This window comes from Phocoena phocoena, chromosome 9 (assembly GCF_963924675.1).
Source record: "Phocoena phocoena chromosome 9, mPhoPho1.1, whole genome shotgun sequence".
Taxonomy (NCBI): Eukaryota; Metazoa; Chordata; class Mammalia; order Artiodactyla; family Phocoenidae; genus Phocoena; species Phocoena phocoena.
Genome location: NC_089227.1, coordinates 3,460,161 through 3,470,859, shown reverse-complemented (window position 1 = coordinate 3,470,859; position 10,699 = coordinate 3,460,161). Strand labels below are relative to the sequence as shown.

At 38.1% G+C, this 10,699-nt stretch overlaps 1 pseudogene; it reads left to right on the top strand.

Annotated features, from left to right (window-relative positions):
* The first annotated feature begins 3,415 nt into the window (after positions 1 to 3,415).
* On the top strand, positions 3,416 to 5,162 carry LOC136128521 (tigger transposable element-derived protein 1-like; annotated as a pseudogene).
* Positions 5,163 to 10,699: the final 5,537 nt, after the last annotated feature.

The following is a 10,699-nucleotide window of genomic DNA, read 5'->3' as shown; positions in this document are numbered from 1 at the left end:
TCGATTCCCTTTAACACCGAAGAATCGGATTTCTCTGGAGGGATCATGTCTAAAAAATGTTATGTATTGGCAATCCCTACTTACTTGTTTCCTTCAGAAAGTAAAATAAATTTTTAAAAAAGTATATTTAGACAAAGATAACAGCAAGTTTGTCATAAATATTTCTGCCATTGATTGAAACTATTCAATAATTACAAACATCTGAAAGATCATATCGAACCTCAAGCTTTTAAAAATTCAAATAATTCCAATTGCCTAGTTGTTGATTCTTCATCTGTTATATGTGTGTATCTAACTGGAAACTATTTGAGGCAGAGCACTGAAATCTTATACATTAAACTTGTACATTAATCTACCAAGAGAGTCCCAGGTCTTTTACTGTTTTGTGAATTCTGAATTTTCCCCCAGGAAAGTAGACACCAAAGCAAAAGGGAGAACTTTTGAACCAAAGCACCAACTCACATGGGAAAATGTAACTTCATAATTAAACGTTATTTTTTCTTCTTCCATTGATTCCCTTGGAGTGAACAAGAAAGGGGAGTTTTTTCCTTCTTTTGCAGTTGCCAGCCCTTCTTCCATCCTTATCATCTCTGATGACCAGCGCCAAATCATTTCACTGCCCTAGATGTAAGGAAGCAGCCCTGGCCTCCATATTTAGAGGGGAATCCATCCTGGCATTGGTTCCTGAGAATTTATCTACAAATAGTCTAGCTAGATAGGGAATTCTGCAGCAGAGAAATGAGTATAATCATGGTCTGTTAAAAATGAAAAATCAGAATATAGAAACTTACTGTGGAGGCACCACAGAGCTCCTGTAACATTCACTCCCAGAACCCTAGAGAGGTTGCACACCTATTTCAGAATGCAAGAAGGAGCTGCATGAAGCATGCTACCCATATAACTCCTGTGATAGATGGTGACAGATGGAGCATGTGATGATGGACACAGCTGTAGCTGGGCCAGGACAAAAGAAGAAGAAAGTACTACTTCCAAGCAAATATTTCTAATTATCTGCTTCTTTTTAATATGGGAAATGCTATTGTATCTGTCTTCTAAATATTGAACACAAAGCATACTGTATTAATTTCCATCTAGGACTTCAAGATGCTATCCATTCTATGCCAAAAGACACCTACCACCCAACTCCTACTATATTAGAGTATTAATATAATTACAATATGCCTGGTTCTAGAAAGTATGGTCAAAACTTATTTATTGCAGTCATTTCTTCCTCCAAAGCTGTCACTCAATGGATGAAAGAGAAATAGAACTTTGATTGTAAATAAACTATACTTGAACAAAATAAATTTTAAAAGTAAAAATAGAAAACAAGAAATAGAACTTTGAAAGAAGCTGTTATCTTTCCAGATAAGTTTCTTTGTTCCCTTTTGTTTCACAATGTTATTCTAATTTTAAAGTAGAATAGTGGGAAAAAATCAGAAAACAATGGATTTTAAGTGTAGCCCTCCTATGTAACATTGAAGAAATTTTATTTAACTTTTCTGAGATGCACTTTGAAAAAAATTCAAGGAATGGCATTAGTTCTCTTATAAATTTAATTTGAGGATGAAATACAGTAATGATTAGTGTTAACCTTCTAACAGTGAGATAGATAAGTATAACTTGTATAACTAAGTATTTGTCAAGTGTAGGAATAGATAATCTTATCAGTATTATAACTTTTATTATCTCTATTTCTATTAAGCATATTTTAGAAAATGGGTGTTGCTCTTTTTTCACTGTACTCATTTTCCCCTTTGATGACTTAAGATCGTGATACCATGAACAAGTTATGCAGCCAAGTTGGACCTCGGCTAGGACAAAATCAGGAGTCAGCCATGCGGGAAGATCAGGGACAAAGTCAACATTCCCTGGTATGTCAGGGTACCCGCACCAACAGAGAATGTACTTATTGACTCTGGACAAAAACACCCTTCCTGCATCATCTTGGCCTTGTAGCTCCACTGCTTTGAGTTTCTACTTCTTCAAATGCTCTTTGGGGTTAGTGAGAAATACCACTGAAGTTTCTGGATGCATGATCTATATTAAAATTCCAGCATTATGCCTGGAGTTTAAGTCCCCAATCCACGACAGTCGTTGCTATTGTTGATTATGTTCATTTCAGTTTTATTTTGACTTTGGGTCCAAAGTCACCTTCACTCTAGGTCTTCCCCTTCTGGATCTATAAATACACCCCACACACATACCACATAAACACACACACTTCATTCATGACAGTTTCAGATACAAGCTCTCTGTGAGCAAACCTGGTAGGTTTGAGCCATTCCATCAGACCAGGGTTTCTCTGTGCCATAGACAAGACTCAGCCCACAATGCCCCAAGAGACAAGGTCTGGGCATCCGTGTTCCCCCAAGCTGAAGACTCTCCTCAGCATCTGGGCTGAGACGATGCATCCCATAAGATTGTGCAAGGTGCCAACCCTGCAGGTTTCCTGGTACTCCTGCTTCTTCCAGGCCCAGAATTTAGTGGCTAAGGCAGTCTGCTGCCTTGTCAGAATTTTGCTGTTTCTCCTCTGAACTGGAGCTTCACCCCTATATCTCGATTTAGGGTTTGGAATCCTTCCCCTTGGACAAACCTACTGGATGGAAACCTGGTTAAGTCATGAAGATCTCTCTCCCAGATTTCCCACCACTCCAACTTGACTACTGGTTGCAGGGACTTTCAATGACCCCACCACAACCTCTGGAGGTTGCATCTCAGATTATTTTGTGGGAAATTCTGAGGGGAAAACTTTTGGAAAGTGGATGAGATTGTGATATTTATATTGATGAAACTACTCTATTTAAAATGGAGCTACTCAATTTGTCCCTAAGTTGATGATATCTATGAAAATATAAATTTTACTAAGAGAGATCTATTAATCATATTTATTCACATTTAACAAATCTAAATATAGACTAAATATAAATATAAATATCGCAGTATTTACCTAAACTTTTCCATCTTCAGAAGCAAGGAATTCTTCCTGAATTATAAAGTATATATGGGTATACCTTACTTTATTGTGCTTTGCTTTATTGAGTTGCACAGATACTGCATTCTTTACAAACTGAAGTTGTGACAACCCTGTGCAGAGCAAGTTTATCAGAGCCTATTTTTCCAACAGCATTTGCTCACTTCGTGTCTCTGTATCATATTTTGATAATTCTTGCAATATTTCAAACTTTTCATTATTATTCTATTTTTATGGTGATCTGTGATCAGTTGTCTTTGATGTTATTTATAATTATTTGGGGGCTCCACAAACCACACCCATTTAAGACAGCATACTTAATTGATAAGTGTTCTGACTGCTCCATCTGTTGGTTGTTTTCCCATCACTCTCCCTCACCTCAGGCTTCCCTGTTCCCTGAGACACAACAAGATTTAAATTAGGCCAATTAATAACCCCACAATGGCCTCTAAGTGTTCAAGTGAAAGGAAGAGTCACGCATCTCTCACTTTAGATCAAAATCTAGAAATGATTAATCTTAGTGAGGAGCGCAGGTTAAAAGCTGAGACAGGCTGAAAGGTAGGCTTATTGCACCAAAGAGTTAGCCAAGCTGTGACTGCAAAGGGAAAGTTCTTGAGGGAAATTAAAAGTGTTACTGCGGTGATCACACTAATGATAAGAAAGCAAAACTGCTTTATTGCTGATATGGAGAAAGTTGTAGTGATCTGGATAGAAGATCAAATCAGCCACAACATTCTGTTAAGCCAAAGTCTAATCCAGAGCAAAGCCCTAGTGCTCTTCAATTCTATGAAAGCTGAAAGATGAAGAAGCAGCAGAAGAAAAGTTTGAAACCAGCAGAGGTTATTTTATAAAGTTTAAGGGAAAAAGCTGTCTCTGTAACATAAAATTGCAAGCAGAAGCAGCAAGTGCTGATGTAGAAGCTGTAACAAGTTATCCAGAGGATCTTGACTAATATCATTAATGAAAGTGGCTACACTAAGCAACAGATTTTCAATGTAAACAAAATAACCTTATGTTGGAAGAAGATGCCATCTAGGACTCTCATAGCTAGAGAGGAAAAGTCAATAGCTGGCTTCAAGCTTCAAGACAGCCTCTCTTGTTAGGGGCTAATGCAGCTAATGATAAGTTGAAGCCAATGCTCACCATTCTGAATTATGCTCAGTCTATTCTGTCTGTGCTCTATAAATGGAACAACAAAGCCTGGATGATAGCACAACTGTTTTCAACATGGTTTACTGAATATCTTAAGCTCACTCTTGAGACCTACTGCTCAGAAAAAAAGACGCCTTTCAAAGTATTACTACTCATTGACAATGTACCTGGTCACCCAAGAGCTCTGATAGAGATATACAGAGATTAATGTTATTTTCATGGTAGCTAACATAACATTCATTTTTAAGCCCGTGGATCAAGGAGTAATTATGACTTTCAAGCCTTATTATTTAAGAAATACATGTTGTAAGCCTACAGCTGCCATAGATAGTGATTCCTCTGATGGATCTTGGTAAAATCAGTTGAAAACCTTCTGGAAAGGATTCACCGTTCTAGATGCCAAGAACAACATTTATGATTCATGAAAACAGGTCAAAATACCAACAGTAACTGGAGTTTGGAAGAAGTTGATTCCAACCCTCATGGATGACTTTGAGGGATTCAAGACTTCAGTGGAGGAAGTAACTGCAGATGTGGTGGAAACAGCAAGAAACCTAGAATTAGAAGTGGGGCCTGAAGATATGACTGAATTTCTGCAAACTCAGGATAAAACTTGAACAAATGAGAAGTTGACTCTTACTGATGAGCAAAGAAAGTGGTTTCTTGAGATGGAATCTACTCTTGGTGAAGATGCTGTGAAGATTGTTAAAATGACAAAAAAAGGATTTAGAATATGACAAAAATGTAATTGATAAAGCAGCAGCAGGGTTTGAGAGGACTGATTCTAATGTTGAAAGAAGTTCTACTGTGGGTGAAAAACTATCAAAACAGCATTGCATGCTACAGAAAAATCAGTAGTGAAAACAAGAGTCAATCAATGTGGCAAACTTCATTGTTGTCTTCTTTTAAGAAATGGCCACAGACACCACAACCTTCATCAAACACCACCCTGATCAGTCAGGAGGCACCAACATCAAGGCAAGACCCTCCACCAGTGAAAAGGTTATGACTCACTGAAAGCTCAGACAATGGTTAACAATTTTTAGCAATAAAGAATTTTTTATTTAAGGTACTTACATAGTTTTTTTTTTTTTGACATAACAGCATTGCACACTTAATAGACTACAGGATAGTGTAAACATAACTTTTATGTGCACTGGGAAATGAAAAAAATTAATTTGAAACACTTTATTGTGATATTCACTTTATTGGGATGGTCTGGACAGAACCTGCAATATCTCTAAAATATGTCTGCAATTGTTTTCTAAATGCCTCTTCACATTTTATTAAAAATAGTAACTAATATTTATGTATTTACTATGTGCCACTTTCAGAACAATTCTAAGAGTCTTACATGAATTACCTCTTTTATTCTTCATGAGAAATACATGAGGGAAATACAGTATAGTCCCCACTTTACAGATACAGAAACTTTTGTTAACCCAAAGTTCAATTATTTTTTTAATTATAAAATTCTATATATGTCAGGTATGACCTCCTCTACTTTGAGTTCAATACCTATAACAAGCATTTATTTCATTGCAGTATTTTTATTTCTTCTAAAAGTTATTCACAGATAAACAAATAAATAAGCAAAAATGCATTCTGCTCCTGAATGCAAAATTCCCTTATTTTATACCTAAAGGAAAAATAGTTGCTACTGAGGACCCCAAATATCCATACAGGGTTAGGAAATGAGCACAGTGATATTAGGGCTTCACAAAGAGGTAATTAGACCACATAGGAAGCACAAAGGCCTGGTGAGAAGAGGTTTATAAGTGGGAATAAATGGGGGAGGGAGAGAGATATTTTATTTAAAAGTCACAATCCTATAGAAAAAAATTAAATTGGTTCCATATGCCAAGAAATACATAAACATGAAAGTGCATGGCTTGGAAACATTCTTTCTGTGTGGGAAGATGCAAGGGCAGAGGAGCATGGAATCAATGGTGTGTTCTACATACTGGCCTAAATATTGACAAGGAAGCCAAATAGAGTATCTGTGTGGACCTGAGAGATTAACATAAACCCACATCAGCAGGCTTAATACTAAAGACCTGATTTTTTTAAAAAAATCATACACTCCTAGCTTAAAATGGTATGGGGAACGCTTTGATTGCCCTTTCCCATCATGTGTGATGCCATAGAAACCCACTGTTGTTTCCATCCACCTGCTCCAAAGACATTACTCTCATAACATGGGATGCATCCTCCATGAATGCTCTGAGACTCTGTATATCTTCAAGGGAAGATGCAATCAAACCCAGGACACTATGGTGGAGAGCACTTCAGGGGTACATTCCTTGAGCTTGGCATCCACATGGACTGGAATATTCACCAGAGGGGAAGCAGAACTGAGACCATTAGAAGAGAACAGATTGCTTTGTCTTGGGGGTGCCTCAAAGGAAACCAAAAGCCTAAACACATCTGAAAAAGAAAGTGCAGAATAAATCAATACACGTTAACTTGTAGTTCAAGGTTATGCATTCAGTTAAAACCTCTTGAACATTTCAAGTTTCATTTCTTTAAGTTCAAAGAATTTGTGCATTTGAAATTTGAAGAAAAGATTAAACTTTACATTTTCACAGAAGGTGGCACATCTCTGGAGTAATCATTATTCAGGATTACATGTTTCGTACCGTTTATTCAGAACACTTTATTTTTATCCTACTTTGTCCCAGAATTGTTGGGAAGATTGAAATATGATCCAGAGCTCATACCTGTGATGCATGTTCATTTCTTTGGGACACTTGAATCAAGTCTTTTTTGTAGTAAAGTCCAATCTGAAGTCATATCCCCTTTTGATTTACCTTGACGTGTTCTTTTACGTGAAAGGCAGCTTGAAGACAGAGACAGGATAAATGTTCCTCTTTGGATAGAGCCAAAAACTCTCCTAGTCAAAACTTCTCCCCCACCTGCCTTTCTGATAAATGAAAAAGAACTTCCTGAAAAGATGAAAGAAGCATCTATCAGCCACTGACATCTTGCACAGGTGAGGTTATCAGAATAGCAATAGCTGAAACAAGTCTCTCCATAAAGAGCACAGGTGAGGGTTCTTTGGAAGAAAGAGAGGATCAGGGGATCTAGTGCATGTTTTGCTCACTCCTGAGAGGGCTGGCTCTGCAGGACATCACAGCATTTTTCTATTGAGAGGTGATGGCCAAGGCTATGTCTTCTGGATTTGGGATGCCTCAGTTTGCTCATCTGTAAAATGATTAATATTACACCCTCTCTTTAAGGGTTGTTTTGAGGAATAGCTAAGTTGTAAAGCACCGAGAATAGTAACAGGCACATGATCAAATGTTATCTAAAGACTGCCATCGTATCACCCTCATCCTTCTCATCCTCATTCTCATTAAAACCAGTAGGGACACTACCTATTAAGAAGATTTTTAATGTGGATATTAAAATCCAAAATGGTTAACTAATTCAGGACCTTAAAGGCAGCCAAAGAGAAAATGACAATGAACCCAGAGGGGTAAGGTGGTGTGGAAATTAACTGGAGACCAAAGTACCATTTTGAGAATTTTTTTTTTTTTACCAGAAATATCACTAGATTGGGGTTTAGGAGACCTGGGGTGTCAGCCCTGTGCTGCCCAAGCTTAATGCATAACGGTGACCTAAGGCTCAACTTCCCGTCCTCAGCTCAGTCATCTTTGAAATGCCGTTCTACCTCACAGAATTGTAACAAGGATTTATCAATATAATAAATGAAAAATACTATATTTTATTTATATTAAATATTTTAAAATATTAAATATTAAATAATTTTAATAAATATTAAAATATTTATTTATATTAAATATTTTAAAATATTAAAATATTTTATTTATATTATAAAGCACTATGGAAATAATTGTAATAGCCAATATTTATTGTGAGCTTAATTTCCTAAGAGCCTGGCAATTTTCTAAACTCTTTCTCCATGTTAATTAATTTCAGGGTCACAACATTTTGATGAGACAAGACTATTATTTTCCCGATTAAACAGATGAGTCCTGGGGGCTGAATGGCACTCCCAAGGCCACATGGGTAATAAGGGTTCCACCTGGCATGTCAATCTCGTCTCTCTCCAGGTCCTGGACCCCAACCACTGCACAAACTGCCTGGAAAACTGATTTGTTGATTGATTGTCCAATTGATTAATTGATTCAACAGATGTGCATTGAACTAGCATGTGCCAGGCACCATCAAAGGCCCTGGGATTCAACAGTGGTCATGAGTGACAAAGCAGTGGCCTCAGTGATGCTGCTTTGTAATGTAGGAAACTGAAAAACAAATAGCTCCAATGCCGGATGGCAGAAGTGGTAAGAAGGAAAATAAAGCAAGATAAAGGGGTGAAATAGTTAAAAGGCAGAGACATGCTTGAACAGGACTTCCTAGGTAAGATGATCTGGTGGCCTGCAAAGGTTGAACTGGCTGGGGTGAGGGGGGAAGGGGAGAGGCAGGAGGGCCATGACGCTGACCATGGCTAAACACCTCTTTATGTATGTGATGTCCATGGGAGGTGCTTGGAGAAAACACTTACAGAATAAGAAGGGAAAGAAGGTTCCAAGAGAGAGGAAACAGCAAGTGAAGGTGTTATGGGTCATTCTTGACCAGTGGGGCTGGAGCTTCATGGGCGAGGGACAGAGTGATCATCAGAGTCAGCCAGGGTCCCGATTGTGTGTGTGTGTGGAGGAGCGCACATGGAGGGAGCAGCACGATTCACAGAGGTACCCAAGGTATCAGAGATAATGGATTTCAGCGTCAACATCTTAAATACAGGCTCGTGAAAAAAAGTCACTTAACTAAACCAATCCATCAAGAGGGACACCAGTCAGAGAAAAGTTAGGTTTAGTAGACACACTTAGTACCAGATAATAGTCTAAAGGCCACTGAATCAGCAACCAGTTTGATGGAAATCATGTTGTCCCTGGCAAACACCATTCACCTAAAAAATGACCTACAAAAGTGTGATTGCATTATCCAGACAACTCTCAAAATGTATCAATAAACAAGTATCCAAGCCTTGATATCATTTTAAACATCTTTGTACAGAAATACTCAGGAATTACAGTTTGTTGGTGAATTAACAAACTTTTATCCATTTTTCTACTGTGTACAGTTAAGTGAAAATAGCGCATCATTTATTAAAGACCTGGAAAATGTTTCCAATACAATTGATTTACTTTCCCAACAAGAAAAGTCAGTGTCCTTGGATTGTAACAACATCTGAAAATATCCATCTAAGTAGACGTTAAAAAATCCATGAGAAGAATTCATTTTACCTGTCATCTGAGTTTCGACTGTTGAACTTTCCAACAAATGAAAAGCAACTGAAGAAGTTACTTGGCAAACCAGACAAACATAATGTCAAAGGCTGACTCCATCACTTGGAAACAGCAGGAAGTATGAACCACAATTGATGCAACAAGAAAACCGAGCAGCCTTACTGGATGGGGCCCCCAGCGTCTAAGTCTTCAGGGTCTGTACTGCTCTATGACTTTGAATTTAGCACTTGGACAAATGAGTTCAGCCTCACATTTCAGACCAAAGTAATAAAGAACCTTAAGGTCACACAGGCTGCCCACTTATGCCACTGATATGTTCAAACAGGACTTCCTGGGCAAGGTGGTTACCAACACAGCATAGGTTGAACCGAGGTTAATATGGTGGGTGGTGGACAGGAATTATCATGATGCTGATAAGGGCAGAGTGCCTCTTAGTGTGGGGTGTCTATGGGAGATATTGGGTAAAATGATATCCGCAGCATAGGAGAGGGGACATTAAGACATTGAAGGGCTTCATAGCTTCATCAGTGTCCTACAGTAATTGTGTGTTTGAACAGGACGGAGGGGAGGAGAGGAGGGCTCAGTCTGCAGTCTATCACCCTGCTCTTCCCAGAAATCTCTCAGTATTGAGAATCCCAGTGTAGTGCTGTGCTCTAGCACGAGTGCCAGAACAGGCTTCCTGGGTTCAAGTTCCAACTCTGCCCCTTCTGAGCAGTGACTTTCAGCATGTTAGGAACCTCCCTGCACCACAGCTTCCCTATCTACAAAGCCTTGAGTAAGAAATATAAGAGCTTCTAGGGATTGTTGGAAGAATTATGTGAGTTAAAACATGTAAATCAATCAAATTATTCCTGGTACATAGTAAATGCTCACTAAATGTTAGACTTACGACCATAAAAAGGAGCTAAAGTCATACTGGCTGAAATAATAGCTACAATGCAAAACAATCTGCATGAATAGCATAGAAGAGATAAGTGGACATAAATAAGATCACTTTCCAGCTGAAGGCAGTAGAAATATTATTTGAAATAAACCTTAAAGGATATGTGGAGTTAGGCCATTTTGGGTAGAAGAAGGGCTTGCAAGAGAGGGTACAGGGTACATTTTAGATCTCATCTGACTTGACTCGGCTGTGGGATTTACCATCATAGCAACAGGAACTCAAATTAAAACTGTCAGAGTAGGTGACAGGTTTTTTCTAACTGCTTTTATGTACATTAATTTGCTTAATCCTCAAACTATCCTGTGTATGTATGTACTACTATTATCTCCATTTTACAGAGGAAGAACTAGAGCACAG